Genomic DNA, 14274 nt, shown 5'->3' with positions numbered 1-14274 from the left:
ACGGCGCTCACAGGCAGAGGAGGGGAGCAGGCGGGAAGCGAATGCCACACCCATGGCGCATGCTGCTGGGCAGGCTGAGAAGATGCCCCCCAAGCCAGTCTAGGGGGCTTAGAGACTTTCTTCAGGAGTAAGATTAAGGACCAAAGACCTTAGCCAGGAAAGCTGGGCCCAGAGATGCCCCACAGCGGGGATGGAAGCCGAGGCCGAGACAGGAGGGGACGGGGCCCTGTGGGGTTCAGCGCCAAGGCTGAGCTTTGAGGTGTGTGGGGCAGAGATGGAGGCTGCTGTCGCCCCGAGGGGGGCTGGGGCTGGGAGGAAGAGCAGGGCAGGAGCAGGCTCTTGTGGGGGTTGCAGAAAGGCCACCATCGGCTGCTGGGAGAAGGGCCTGTTGCTGCAAAGGTTGGGCCAGAGGCTAGGGTGGTGGCGAGGGTGCAGACAATCAGATGGATTTGCGAGCTTAGTTCAAAAGCCACAATCTGGGCTTCAGGATTCTCATCCATAAATAAGGGGGCCGGTCTGGGTTCTCTCCAAGGGACTTTACGTCTTGAAGATCTGGGTGTTTATTCTTCCAACCCCCTCCGCTCCCGAAGGAACATGAAGTGGCGTGGGAGTGGGGAGTGTGTCATCCACTGTCGGTAAAAGCAGGAAGCTTACCCAAGTGAACAACCACAACAGAAACCCTGCATGGCTCCAAGTCGCATCTGGGGGCAGAGGAGACGGGATGTTGAGGACCAAATGGTGGCTTCCCAGTGACGTGTCCGGAATCTGTATATGCGGCCTTGATTGGAAAAGGGGTCTTTACAGAAGTCATTCAGTTAGGGATCTTCGAATGAGATCATCCTGGATTTAGGGTGGGCCCCATATCCCACGACAAGTGTCCTTATATGAAAGGGGGAGATCTGAGGACCCAGGGAAGAAGGCCACAAGACCACAGAGGCAGCGGTTAGAACCAAGGGACGCCTGGAGCCCCCTGAAGCTGGAGGACTCAATGAAGATCCTTCCCTGGAAGCTCCAGAGGGCGGGGGTCCTGCTGATGCCTTGAATTTTGACTTCTGCTCCAGATGATGAGAGGGTACATTTCTGTTGCTTTAAGCCACTTAGTTTGTGGTCACTGGTGATGTCAGGTACAGGAAACTCATTCAGGAGGAATTGCAGGGGGATTAAACCCCGACAAAAGGATTGATGAGGAGTCTGTGGAGGATCATCTTTCCTTCAAGTTTCAGGTCTGGGCTCCAGCACAGCTGTGGGCCGTGTAGAGGTGGGGGAGGCGCATCGAGGAGACAAGGGGCATGCGCAGGGCAGGGGCTGGGGGGGTCGCTCGGCGCCTCTTCCCTCCCCAAGCTGGGCACCTGCTGCTGCCCTGGTGGAACATTCTGGGCCTCGTGTTTGCCGGAGGCGAAGTCTCACAAAATGAAGGGAACAAGGGGGGCAGTGTGGCTGTACTCGATCTCATCTGCCCTTGGCTGTGAACTTGCAGCCCCAGAAGCCTTTGCTGTCAACCTTGGAGATGTTTAAAATGGGAAAGAGAGGGCATGGGAGGAGAGTGACACCATGCTCACGCAGGGCGAGCATGCGCCAAGGCCATGCTGCTCCTACAGAAGGCGCAGGAAACGGTGGCCCAAGTGCAGAGGCTCCGGCACACAGTGGAGCGTGGGGACCGTTTCTGGAGCACTCATCGCCCCCCACCCCACCGGCAGAGCTCAGCATCTTTCCTGTGTTACACCATGGGGCGTCTCAGCCTCCTCATGAGGGAGCTGCCATTCTAGGCATTTTACAGATGAGGAAACTGAGGCAAAACAGCCTTCCCAAGGTCATCCTGCCAAGAAGTGGCGGGGGTGGGGTCAGAGCGACTGAGCCTCCTGAGGTGAGGTTGGAGCAGCTGAGGCCCCAGGGGCCCCCACCTAACAGGCTCCGTAGCCTTTGTGTGTGCAAGGGACCAGGTGTCTCTCCAGGGAGTGGGCCTGTCCAACTTCAAACCTGGCTGGACCTACCACGCCGATAAGTCCCAGCATGGGTTCCCACACTCAGAGCTGAGGGTTCCCCAGTGCCTGCCACCGTAGGAAGGACCAGGACAGGTTTGGGGGTTACTCCTGGGCAAAGACTCCAAAACCAAGTGTGAGTCTGGAGTGCTGGGAGCCAGGGCTGAGGGGTGGAGGAGCAGGGCCGGAGCACCCCGACGGGGATGGGAGTGCACTGAGGCCCTGGACCCCCGATCTGCTGCCTCTGCTGGTGGAGCTGGGATCACAGGGCTGGGTGAGGCCCCTGACCAGGGACTCCACTTGTGGTCTGGGGTTTGGAACTGGGTTTCAGTGTTGTCCAAAGCTTTCCAGGTGGTTCTCATGGGCAGCCATGGGTTGTAGTGGAACAGTCTGGAGAGATCTGGGTTCAAACCGCAGCCCCGCCTTTCCTTGTGGGATCTGGGAGGCCATTCTCGCTCAGCCGTGAATGGAGCTCGCTGGACAGAGAAGGGGATGGTCTTGAACACTTGGGAACCAAAAGCCCAGTGAGGCTGCAGCATCTGCCGTTCTGTGGTGGGATAGGCTGGGGGTGGCCATGGGCATCCTTGGAGGGCCTGTAGTTTATTCTCTGAGTCACACACTGTGGGGCACACAGAGTCCCCTGGGCAAACTCGTTCACAGATGAGACTCAGGGTCAGAAAACCTAATGCTAGGCCTCTGCCGGGGACCCAAGCCTTCCCCCAGGTGAGTGCCACCCACAGCCGGGTGACAATGACAGGATGTAGACGCAAAGAGGCACACTGGGGAGACCTGCTCCTGCTGTCTGCTCTCCCCCACCCACCAGGATGAAGGGGCCAGGCCCCAGCATGGCAGTGGGTGGGGAATCAACGAGCGCCTGGTGACCAGAGGACAGAGCCCAAGCCTGGCTGAGATAGGCATGAGTGGCGGTCGGTTCCAGGGCCTGATGACAATGGGCGATGTGTATCGAGCGCGTTCTGCACGTTGGGCGAGTGCCAGGGCCTCCCGTGGAGGGGCTCACTTCACCTCCCAGGACCCCTGCGAGGAAGGGACCCGAGGAGCCATTTTACTGCCAGGGAGATGACAGCTTACAGGTTATGGCACTGTCCCAAGATCACACGATGGGCAAGCAACAGCATCAGGTTCCCACCCAGGCCACCTGCGCCCCAGAGTCCACAAGCTGAGCCTCCTCCCTCCAGGGCCACCGCCTGGGAGCCCCTCCTCCTGCCCGGCCCTACCAGGCCCCCCAGCACACCTCACCCCTTCCTGGAGCAGCCCCTGCCCCTCCCTGCTCCAGGCCCTCCTTACCTGACAACGAAGGGGCCGGGTGCGGCAGAGGTGACAGAGGTGACCAGTTTGGCCGGGGAGGAGTGGACACAGTGGGGTTGGCCCTCCCCCAGGGGACACCCCCCCGACGTGGTAACAGGGGAGCTGGGGGACAAGAGGCCAGGCTGGGCTGTTTGTTGCATCACAAAGTCCGGCCCTGGGCTTGCTGGGGTGCCCGGTCAGTGGTGGGCAGCCTCCAGGGTGGCTCTGCCTGAGGGCCCAGCCGGCCCCGCTCCCGTCCTCTGCTGCAGCTCCTCCGGAGCAACTGCAGCCTCGGTGGTAGCACCTGGAAAAGGGGCACATCTTGCCAAGGTGTGCCCAAGGAGCAGGTTGGGTTGCTGTGACGATGGGTACACAGGGCCCTGCACACAGTAGGTGCTCAGTATAAACAACTGCTGAAGGACGTGCCTTTCCCACGGTCACACGCAAGCAGGTGCTGGTGCAGGGCTTAAACCCAGACCAACCTCGGTGCCCACCCGGTGCCTCCTCCCAGGTGGCCCGGCTGGCTGTGAGGATGTGGGAGCCCCAGGGGTGGAGGTTTCTACCAACCTCGGTACCCTCCCTGTGCCTCCTCCCAGGCGGCCCTGCTGGCTGTGGGGACAGAGGTTTCTACTTGTCCTGCCTCCATCCCATTTCCCGTAAGGGAGGAAATTCTCCGTGGAACTCCCCTGCTGGACTGCCACTCCTCCACCGCTCGACACATTTAGAATCAGGTCAGGGCTTGGTCAGCTCGGAGCCTTCCACCAGGAGAATGAGGCTCAGGAGGCTGCTGGCCTTGTGGGGAGCTCTGGGCGGGACCCTCCTTGAGGGGTGAGACCCCCTCACCACCACATTTCTGCCCATAATTCATTGTCTGCCCGTGGTTATTCTCCTAAGAGCTGCCCTTGCATGGGCAGCCGCTGCGAGGGAGGAGAAATGCACACCCGTCTCTCCACCGCTTCCTCTCGGCAGCGATGTCCACCCAGCATTGCTCCCCCACCCCCAGGGACACCTCCTACCCCTCCTCATGTGGACATCATCTTGGCCTTCAAATGAGGTGTTTGTTATTAAAATGCTTCTGTGGTCATTTGGTAAACAGAGTTTGAAACTTGAGCAAGACGATTAGCAGGCCCTGCCGAACTGCGCTGCTGACACTGCAGGCTGAGCTGCCTCCTCCCTGGCCCTCATGTTCATTCTCAGGTCGGCTGTCAGTGGCTGCTTGCAGTGGTGACAATGCTGCTGGGTGCTGCTGGCTGCATGCACCTCTTGGAATGAGCCCAGTGCTTATCAGTGTCCAAGATGATAAGCCCAGTGCTTATCAGTGGGGTTTTGAGAACACATCTCTAAGGGTCGGGCGTGGTGGCTCACACCTGTAATCCCAGCATTTTGGGAGGCCAAGGCGGGTGGATCACTTGAGGTCAGGAGTTCGAGACCAGCACTTTGCCCCAGATCCCAGGGTGAATAGCGCTGCTGCTTAAGGACAGCACAGATCCTAGGAAGATAAGGCAGATGACATCAGAAATGTTCAGAGGGTCGTCCATGCCAGCTGTGGGAACAGCCCCGGGGCCAGGCCTGTGGGCACCTGGGCCTTTGCAGATCAGAAGGAGCAAGTGTCCTTCTGTGTTGATGCGGGCTTTCCAGTCAGAGCTGCAAAAGGAGACACAAAAATCACAGCTCATTCCAAGAGGTGCCTGCAGCCAGCAGCACCCAGCAGCATTGTCACCACTGCAAGCAGCCACTGACAGCCGACCTGAGAATGAACATAAGGGCCAGGGAGGAGGCAGCTCAGCCTGCAGTGTCAGCAGCGCAGTTCGGCAGGGCCTGCTAATCGTCTTGCTCAAGTTTCAAACTCTGTTTACCAAATGACCACAGAAGCGTTTTAATAACAAACACCTCATTTGAAGGCCAAGATGAAAAATTTTACATAAAAAATTAATTTTACTGGTTTACATTGTTTTTATACATTAAAATGGATACATTTACTTATTTTTTTGAGACAGGGTCTCACTCTGTCACCCAGGCTGGAGTGCAGTGGCATGATCATAGCTCACTGTAGACTCGACCACCTGGACCCAAGTAATCCTCCCACTTCAGCCTCCCAAGTAGCTGGGACTACAGGTGCTCACTGCCACATCTACCTAATATTATTTTTATTTTTTGTAGAGATGGGGGTCTCATTATGTTGCCCAGGCTGGTCTCCAGCTCCTGGGCTCAAGTGATCCTCCTGCTTTGGCCTCCCAAAGTGCTGGGATTAAGGCATGAGCCACCACGCCCAGCCAAAATGGACACATTTACTTATTGTAAATTTAGTAATGGCCACACAGCTCATAAGCGACGATGCCAGGCTCAGGACCCATCTTTGGGTTCTAATAAAATATTTTCTAGCCTCTGTCCTGTCTAACAATACAGTTGGAAAAAAACTTGGTACAGCTATGTTTTTATGTGCCTAAGGGTCAGCAAGATGTCAGAGATGACTGTGCATCGTATGGATGGGCTGGCACCGTCTGGATGTGTAACTGAATGCAGTCGAGTGAGATTCATAAATTACACCTGTTCCATGGCAAGCTGGACTTTGTCAGGCAAGAGGCTCTTGGACTCCTGCTATCAGAGAGGAAGGACCAGACAATTCAATGACTGCATCTCTTGTCTCACCTCAGCTCTTCCACCTCTCAGACCCTACCTCTACTCCAGTGCAATGTCTGTCTCTGTTGGTGATGCACAACCTACCTGCCTTTACAGCATTTAGATGAAGTGGCCTTTTGTTTTGAAGTTGTCAAGCGGGAGACGCAGTGTTTCTTCGAGGCTTGGGGGTTGGTTGTGCGAGAGTGGACGCTAAGTCCGGGCCAACACTGAGTGCTGTATCCCAGGGACACAGGAGTCCTGCGTGTGGGTCTGCGACATGTAAGGGCCTCTCAAGCGTGGGGTCTGTGGTAGGTGCCCTCCTGCCTGGGTCTAAGGTCAGTGCCGATTATTGTTGTGAAAGCCCCACATTCCTTTCAGAAGAGGTTTGGCAATCGACTGCTTTACCATAGGGTCCTGCCTTCATGATCCTGAGGTCGTGGGTAAAAATCTCCACTTTCAACCACAAGGCTGCTTTGAGGATTGCAACACTAGGGCAGCAGAGGTTTATGTCCACTGCTGGTTTCTAAGCCAGCCTGTGTCTGTGCTTGCACAGGAATGGGCAGGAGCTCTGATTCATACAGATAAAAAGCTGCAAATTATAAGAGTTTCAGACTGTTCTCTCTGTGGGTGCTCCAACTCACAGATTTTGGGAGAAGCCTGGGTATGCTGAGGGCTTACGAAGTCGAGATGACCTCACACCACAAGGTGACACGTTGGTGGTTCCAATGTGCTAATCTCTGATGCATCACACTTGTGAACTGGCCACTTCCAGTGCAGTTACAAATGAGATTTTAAGTGAAAGCTTAATAAGTATTTTGGAGCTCTGGAAGGCCTGCAGGATTTGGCTGGTCCCCAATGCCACTGCGCCAAGCAGAGGCCAGGTTCTGCTGGGGTCCCCCAACTCCTGGTCACATAGGGAAGCTCCTCCTCCCAGGATGCCAAGGTCTGGCTTCTACCTGCATGTAGCTTCTCCTTCTGGTCCCAGTGCTTATCACTGGGGTTTCGAGAACACATCTCTAAGGGTCGGGAATGGTGGCTCACACCTGTAATCCCAGCATTTTGGGAGGCCAAGGCGGGTGGATCACTTGAGGTCAGGAGTTTGAGACCAGCCTGGCCAACATGATGAAACCCTGGCTCTATTACAAACACACAAAAAATTAGCCAGGCATGGTGGCGTGTGCTTGTAGTCACAGCTACTCGGGAGGCTGAGGCAGGAGAATTGCTTGAACCTGGGAGGCAGAGGTTGAAGTGAGCCAAGATGGCCCCATTGCACTCCAGCCTGGGCGACAGCGCAGGACTTAGATAAACCCAGGGCAAAGTGCACTTTGCATGTCTAGAGACAAAATTCTTAAAAGGATTGCCCAGGGTGTGAGATGTGTGATAATCTGGTGGCTCCTGGACGAAGCAATAATCTCATTTAATCCTTTTCCAATTCTTGCTCCTTCATGAGTCTTTTGAGGACTTTCTGAGTCCTCAAAGAGAAAGTCTGTTTGGTAATACACGTTTAAAAAACCTTAACATTTATTAATCCTCCCCCCCGGGATTTTTTTGAAGAGAGAAAGCAACTGTATCTAACTGAAGTTTAATGCTGTTTTGTTTTTATATTACTTTTTACTTTTAGCTTCTACTTAATGAAAAAAATCCAGCTTGTATTGATTGGAGTGATATAAAAAAATTGCGACAGTGGTCAGCAAATGACTGGTGTTTGGGACCCGTGGCCTCTAGATTTAGCGGAGTTTCGATCTGTGATCTGGGCTCCATGCCTGAGACAGAAAGTCATGCCCTCAGTCAGCCCGACTTGAGACCGATGTGAAGCGACTGGAGGGGGCCCTCTGGGACATTTGCAAATGACCACCCCCCTGCTGTAGTGCAAACGACGACTGGGCAAGGAGGACTGACCACGGGGTTGGGCAAGGAGGAGCTGACCACAGGAGGCTCGGACTGGGAGCCAGAAGAGCCCCCGGGGAAGCTTCAGAAAGCAGGAAGAGCAGCTGGTTTGGGCAGTCCCAAATGCCTGCTCTAGGTCTGAGTATCGTTACCTAATCCCTGCGATGGAGTGGGGAGCGGCTATGCAGGTTCTGAGTGCAGGTTTAAGGCCTGGCTCGGTTTGCTACCTGTTAGGATTTTATTTTTTTTTTTATTTTTATTTTTTTTGAGACGTAGTCTCGCTCTGTCGCCAGGCTGGAGTGCAGTGGCGCCATCTCGGCTAACTGCAACCTCCGCCTCCCGGATTCAAGCGATTCACCTGTTAGGAATTTTAACATTCAGCGCTCAAGCGCACAGTAGAAGAGGCTGGAGGGGCGCAACACCGCCATCTCGCGGCGACGGGGTGCACAGCGCCTGTGAGGACCCAGACTGGGATCCACCTGTCCCAGAGACTCATTTTCAGCATCAAAGCGCGTCCCTGCGCTGTCCGTAAAGAGCTTGCCATGCGGCAGGTACAGCGCAGGACTCCAGACCTGCCTTATCTTTTGAGATCCCCACAGCCCCTGAAGGAAGGGACCACTAATATCAACATTCACAGGACGGAATCGGAGGTGTCCTTGTGTTCACAGCCGGGCAGCCCACCCAGCTCGAGGGGGGACTTGGGGAACGCTGTCTAGCCTGCGAGAGGTGGAAGTGGGCTCCTGAGAAGGGCGGCCGCGTGTGGCTTTACCGTCCCCTTTTGGGTTTAAAGGGAACTTCCCCGGATGGATTAGGTGTCACGGCAGCAGTGTGAGAATGGAAGCGCCCAAGCCCGTCCCCTCGGCCAGCCCCTTCAGCTCTCTGGGCCTCAGCGTCGTCACCCATCAAACGGGGACAGGGACGCTCCTTCCCAGTGCAGTGTGGGGTCCGAGTGAGCTAGGGCAAGCCAGCGTTCAGTGCAGGGCAACTGGGGTCTGAGTCCTTTGGGAGCTGGGCTTGGAGAAAGTGAGATCTCGTGGGCTCTGGGAAGGAGGGCCTGTGCTCTGTTCCCACACAGCACCCCCAGCGGCAGGGCTCCTTGGGGAGGCCAGACCAGGGCCAGGCGTGGCCAGAAAGACCCTGCCTTTAAGGGGCTGTGGAACCCTGGGCAAGGAGTGTACCCAAGTAACCAGCGTGGCCCAAGGCCAGGGGTCCCCTCTGCAAGTGTCAGATTGGAGGGGGCCCTGATGATCTTGCAGACCCTGCAGCCACCTCGGGCCAGAAGCCAAGCAGGGTCCCTGCCCTCAGAGAGCTTCTAGTCTAGTGGAGATACACACATGAAACTGCCTTGTTTAGAAGCTACCAGGAAGGAGAGGCCCCAGTGAGAAGACGGCAAATAAAGGGGGAATGTGACCTAGTCAGGCCACCAGGGAAATCTTCCTGAGGAGAGGACGACGGATAAACTTTGGAGGCAGAGCGGGCATTGCCTGGGAGGCAGGGGAGGGGACAGCGTTTCAGGAAGAGGGAGGAGCATGTGCCACGCAGGAAGGAGGGAGGAGAGGGAGTCCCAGACTGAGGGAGGACAGTGCCAGGAGGGCCTGGAAAAGCAGAGAGGGGAGGGTCAGGCCACAGCAGGCTTGAGAGGCCACGGAGGGGGCTGTGTGTGAGAGGGAGGGTGACGGGGATGGCGGGAGGGAGGAAAGGAGAGGAGAGATGGAACCTGATTTGCATTTCACAATGACAACTCTGCCTGCTGGGGTGGAGAAGGATCTGGAAGGGTCTGGCGTAGGCAGGTGGGCAGAGCACCTGCGAGGTTAGTTAATGCACATGATCAGGAAGGAGACTTTGTAACCTGGGCCAGGGAAATGAAGAGAACAAGGCCAGTGGTCTGCCCAGGGGCCCGGGGACGGGTGGGAGGTGGGGGTGAGGGGAGCCCCAGGGATGGCACCCAGGCTTCTGTGTTACACAGTTGGAGGTGGCCTCGCCAGGAAGGAACAGCTGGAGGAGGCCAGGTTTTGGAGGGAGGGCATCTGCATTCAGCCTTGGCCGTGCTGAGCCTGAGCTGCTGCTGAGCTATCCAGGGGAAACACACAGGTATTGGGTGTCTGTGTCGCCAGTGAGGGGACTGTGCAAGTGACTGTCCTAACTGAACAATTCAGAGGGAAAAGAAGCTCTGTTAACAATGATGCCACAACAGGGCCCCAGACAGGGCCTGTCCCCGGCAAACAGGGGCACTGGTGCCCTTGCTATCGGTAGTTAGGAGACAGCAGAGACACGGATGGGGGTGAGATCCTTAGAGAAGGAGGGGACTCCCGGAAGCCGAGACGAATGGCTAAGAGTGGCGGAGCACAGGTGGGGATGGCCAAGAGGGTGTGCATCTGTGCCAGTGCCGGGAGCATTTGGGAAGTGCAGCGTGGGCCACGGTGGCCCCTGGCCATTGCTGAGGGGGAACCTGGCTGGATGTACCCCCTAGGAGGTCACCGGGGGCCTCGGTGAGAGCTGGCAAGGAGAGGTGGCATCGTGAGTCACACTGGGGTGGAGACTGCAAATGGCCAGTTCTCTCTGGAGCAGCGCTGCTTAAATAAACATGGCTCTGGCATCATTGAAGGCAGCTCTCTGGTCTTCCCTCCTGCGAAAGTGCTCAAGGAGGCAGTAACTCACGTTCAGGGGGTGCTGTCTGAGCAGCAGGAGTGAGGGCTGCCTTTCTTCAGTGAACCAAAAATATTTGCCAAGCCTCTCCTATGTGCCAGGCGATGGAGACAGATATACGGCAACAGACTTGAGAGAACAAGCCGGGTGTTCAAGCCTCTGTCACAGACGCACGGGAGCTTCAGAAGCAAGCGCTCCTGCTGGGTGGGATACGGCCCACTCCATCTCTCCCGCTCTAGGAACTGCCTGGGCCACTCATCTCCCCTCGTCAACATGAAGAGGGGACACCAGCTGTTCTACTCAACTGCTCCGGAGAGATAGCTGCTCTGGGTGCACTCACCACAGGGCCAGATCCCCCATCTCCAAACCGGGCCAACCATCGTTCCCACCACGGCCCGGGCTGAGTCTGGGGTCATGAGAGGAGGCTGTCTCTGTGGCAGTGGAGCTGTGCACTGCCTGCTTCCTGCACGAGAGCCAGGTCCGGGTTCCTCCTGTCTTCCCGTGGTCTGGCTGCCCCTTGCTGGCCTGGATTTTATGCTTTGGTGGGAGCTCAGCTTCTGTCCCTGGTGGCCGAGGGCTTGGACCGATATGGCCAGCACTGTGCATGCTCGGGTTTTAGAGAAGCCACCCCAGCCTGGGGTTGTCTTCCACAGACCCCCACCCCCTTGCCAGAATGTCAGCACCCTAACACCCCCTGTCCTCAGTCCCTCAGCCTAGCCGGGCTACCTTTCTGACCTATTCCCCTCCAGGCTTGCCAAAACCTGCGGCCCACTCTGTTCTGTCCACTGCTGGCCTTCTCCTCTCTGGGCCTTCGCGTGGGTCTCCCACGTATGGTCAGGAGGTGGACCAGTGCGGCGGAAGGAGAGCTGGGTGGTGGTCGGGCCTGGGTTTGAGTCCCAGCTCTGCCCTCACCAGCTGCTCAGCCCTCTCCCAGCTCGCCGCCTCATCGCCTCATCTCTAAGTGAGGAACACTCGCTCCAGCTTCAGGGTTGGACACGGTGATCCTCTAGGGAAGGAGGCAGGCTGGGACGAGGAACGTGTACAGAGAATGCCTGGCCCAGAGCAGAGAATCTCGTTTCTCTCTCCCTTCCTCAATGATCAAGAACTAGCCAGGCGGGAAACGCAAATGCAACGTGGAAATAAACCAAACAAAGGCGAGACAGAGATCCAGGGTCACCTCTGCGAGTCTGCTAAACTGCAAGCGAAGCAGACTTTCTGTGGTGAAGTCACTGGCAGCTCTTGTTTCTAAGAGTAGATCAAAATGGACTTCATATTTCAGTAAGCGCCTCGGAATCCAATCGGAAATCACAGAGGTGTTTGCTCAGTTTAAATCTTTAGTACACCTCATGTTTAATTTCAAACAGAGCTCAGAATAAGCAAATGCCTGCACAAAGCACTGAGATTCCCCCACTTCTGAGGCCACACGGAACGAGGAGGAGGGAAGCCCTCTTGGGAGCGACTCCTGGTTGTTCTTGCCCTGGAGGTCAGTGAAGGTCAAGCCCTCAGAGGGAAGGAGGGATGGAGAGGGTAGAAAGAGAAAGACACAGAGAGACAGAGAGGCCTCAGAGTGACCACAGTGAGTTCAGATTCTGAGGCCCTGCAGAGCCAGTCTGGAGCTAGCTGGTGGCCTGGGCTCTCCCTGAGGAGTATGACAAGCGTGCTCAGCCATCAGGGGTCAGGAGGTCCCCTCAAGCCCCTGTGCAATGCCGTGTCCACAGGAGCCATTCCCACCTCTCCTGGGAACGAATGATCCACTTAGTCACCTCTTAGAACTTGTGAGAAGCCAGAAAACCAACAAATATTCAAATATCCAAATAAGGGCTGAAAGATCCCAGAACCCGCATTCAGGTGAGCAGGATGGTGGCGCCCAGGTCCAGATGTAGAAACGCCTATCATGACAGGGACTGCTCTGCTGCCCAGGGCAGGCATCAGTTAACTGCTTTACATACATCGTCTCCTTTGAGCCTCTCAGCAGGCTGTGGGGTCGGTACTATGGTTACTGCCACTTAAAGATGAGGAAACTGAGGCAAAGCAAGGGTAGGTGGCTTGCCCTGGGCCACCCAGCTGGAAGCGGTGGGGCCAGGATTTGAACTGGGCACTGGCCGGAGCCAAAGTCTACAGCTCCCTCCATGGTGCCTCACGCTGCATTTCAGAAGAAAAAGGAGCCCATGAACAGGTGAGAGCAGGTGCACCCCAACTCCAGTGGCACCCCTCAAGTCTGAACCCCAGCAGGGTGCATGGCTGGGCCTCTTGTGAAACCCTGTGGGTGGGATGGAGGGAGCTGGGGAGCATCTGACCCACAGATGACAGGGCTCCAAGAGATAAGGAGAGCCGGAACTTAGGTCTGGGATACGGGGGGAATGGAGCAGAGCAGCTCCTGAGATGGGACGGGACGCGGGCTCCGGAAGCACAGGTCGGGCCTCAGACTGAGATGGGGAACACTCAGTGGGGGCAGGCTCTGTGGCAGGGGTGGGGTCGTGACTTCAGCCTTGAACTTGGGACACAGTGGAAAGTACTCATGACAATTTATTGTGCACCTACGGTGAGCCCAACACTGCTGGGCACTTTCCAGAGGAAGACACTGTGGTCACAGTGGTTGCCCAGGGTTCCTGAGAGCAAGTGGGATGGAAACCAGGTCTGTGAGACTGAGCCCCTGCCCTCTTAGCCACTGTGTTCCCCTTGTGATGATGTCACCTGGGCAGTGAGTAGCACTTTCCTGTAGGGTGTAGTTCAGAACACTAGCACCCAGTGAGTAGCCTTTTATCACCCGCAGACCTGGCTGCTGTCTGCTTTTGTTCTGCTTTTGTCTCCTCTGCACTGCCACTGTGTGAAAGACGACATATGTAAGAATGGGTGGTCAGATCATCCCTCAGGAAAAGCGAGGAGCTGGAAGCCACCTGCCTTTCTAGAGGTTCTACAGTAAGAGTGAGACGTAAACAGATGATAAGAGGTTTGTAACACCCATGAAGTGAGGGGAATTTTGGTTCAGTGCAGTATCATAGAGGGACGACAGGCTCTTTCTCCTTATGATGGGGACTGAGGCATGGAGAAGGGATGTTAATACATCCATCCACCCATCCTAACATCCTCCGCCATCAATTCATCTGTCCACCCATCCATCCATCTTCCATCATCCATCCATCTTCCTTCCATATACCCTGCACCATCCACCCACCCACCCGTCCATCCATCCATCCATCCATCCATTCATCCATCCTCCTTCCTTCCATCCACCCTCCTCCATCCATCTATCCATCCATCCATCCCCCTTTCCTTTCCTTCCATCTACACTCTACCCTCCATCTATCCATTCAGCTTCCTTCCATTAACACTCTGCCCTCCACCATCCAACCAGCCACCCACCCACCCACCCATCTATTCATCCATCTTCCTTCCATCCACCCTCTACCACCCATCCATCATTCCATCCATCCATCTTCCTTCCATCCACCCATCTTCCTTCCATCCATCTATTCATCCATCTTCCTTCCATTAAAACTCTACCCTCCATCCATCCATCCATCCATCTTCCTTCCTTCCATCCACCCAGCCATCTATTCATATATCCATCTTCCTTCTATCCACCCACCTTCCTTCCACTCATCCATCCGTCTTCCTTCCTTCCATTAACCCCCCACCATCCGTCCATCCATCCATCCATCCATCCATCCATCCATCCATCCATCTTCCTTCCTTCCATCCATCCATCTAATGTTCATTGAGGACCTGCTAAATGTGAAGCATTGTAAGAAGTACAAAGATAAAGTTTGATAAAAACAGAAAACCACTGATGACTGTGGAAGCTGGGTGATAGGTCTGTAGGTTCGTTATGCAATTT

At 55.7% G+C, this 14274-nt stretch overlaps 1 protein-coding gene across 5 annotated transcripts in view; it reads right to left on the bottom strand.

The window, feature by feature from the left end:
• OSGIN1 (oxidative stress induced growth inhibitor 1) overlaps window positions 1-3423 on the bottom strand; it is a 34882-nt gene extending 31459 nt beyond the window's left edge. For 2 of the 5 annotated variants that reach the window (XM_055366763.2, XM_055366767.2), the window contains exon 1: window positions 3285-3401. The gene's annotated coding sequence lies outside the window, so the exon portion shown is untranslated. Of the gene's footprint in view, window positions 1-3284 lie in introns of all 5 variants that reach the window. The other 3 variants (XM_055366764.2, XM_031002821.3, XM_063700362.1) reach the window with 3 other exon arrangements.
• Between the last annotated feature and the right edge of the window lie 10851 nt (window positions 3424-14274).

This window comes from Gorilla gorilla, chromosome 18 (genome assembly GCF_029281585.2).
Source record: "Gorilla gorilla gorilla isolate KB3781 chromosome 18, NHGRI_mGorGor1-v2.1_pri, whole genome shotgun sequence".
NCBI classification, from domain to species: Eukaryota; Metazoa; Chordata; class Mammalia; order Primates; family Hominidae; genus Gorilla; species Gorilla gorilla.
The sequence above is the reverse complement of the archived record's forward strand: the minus strand, read 5'-3'. Positions and strand labels throughout refer to the sequence as shown.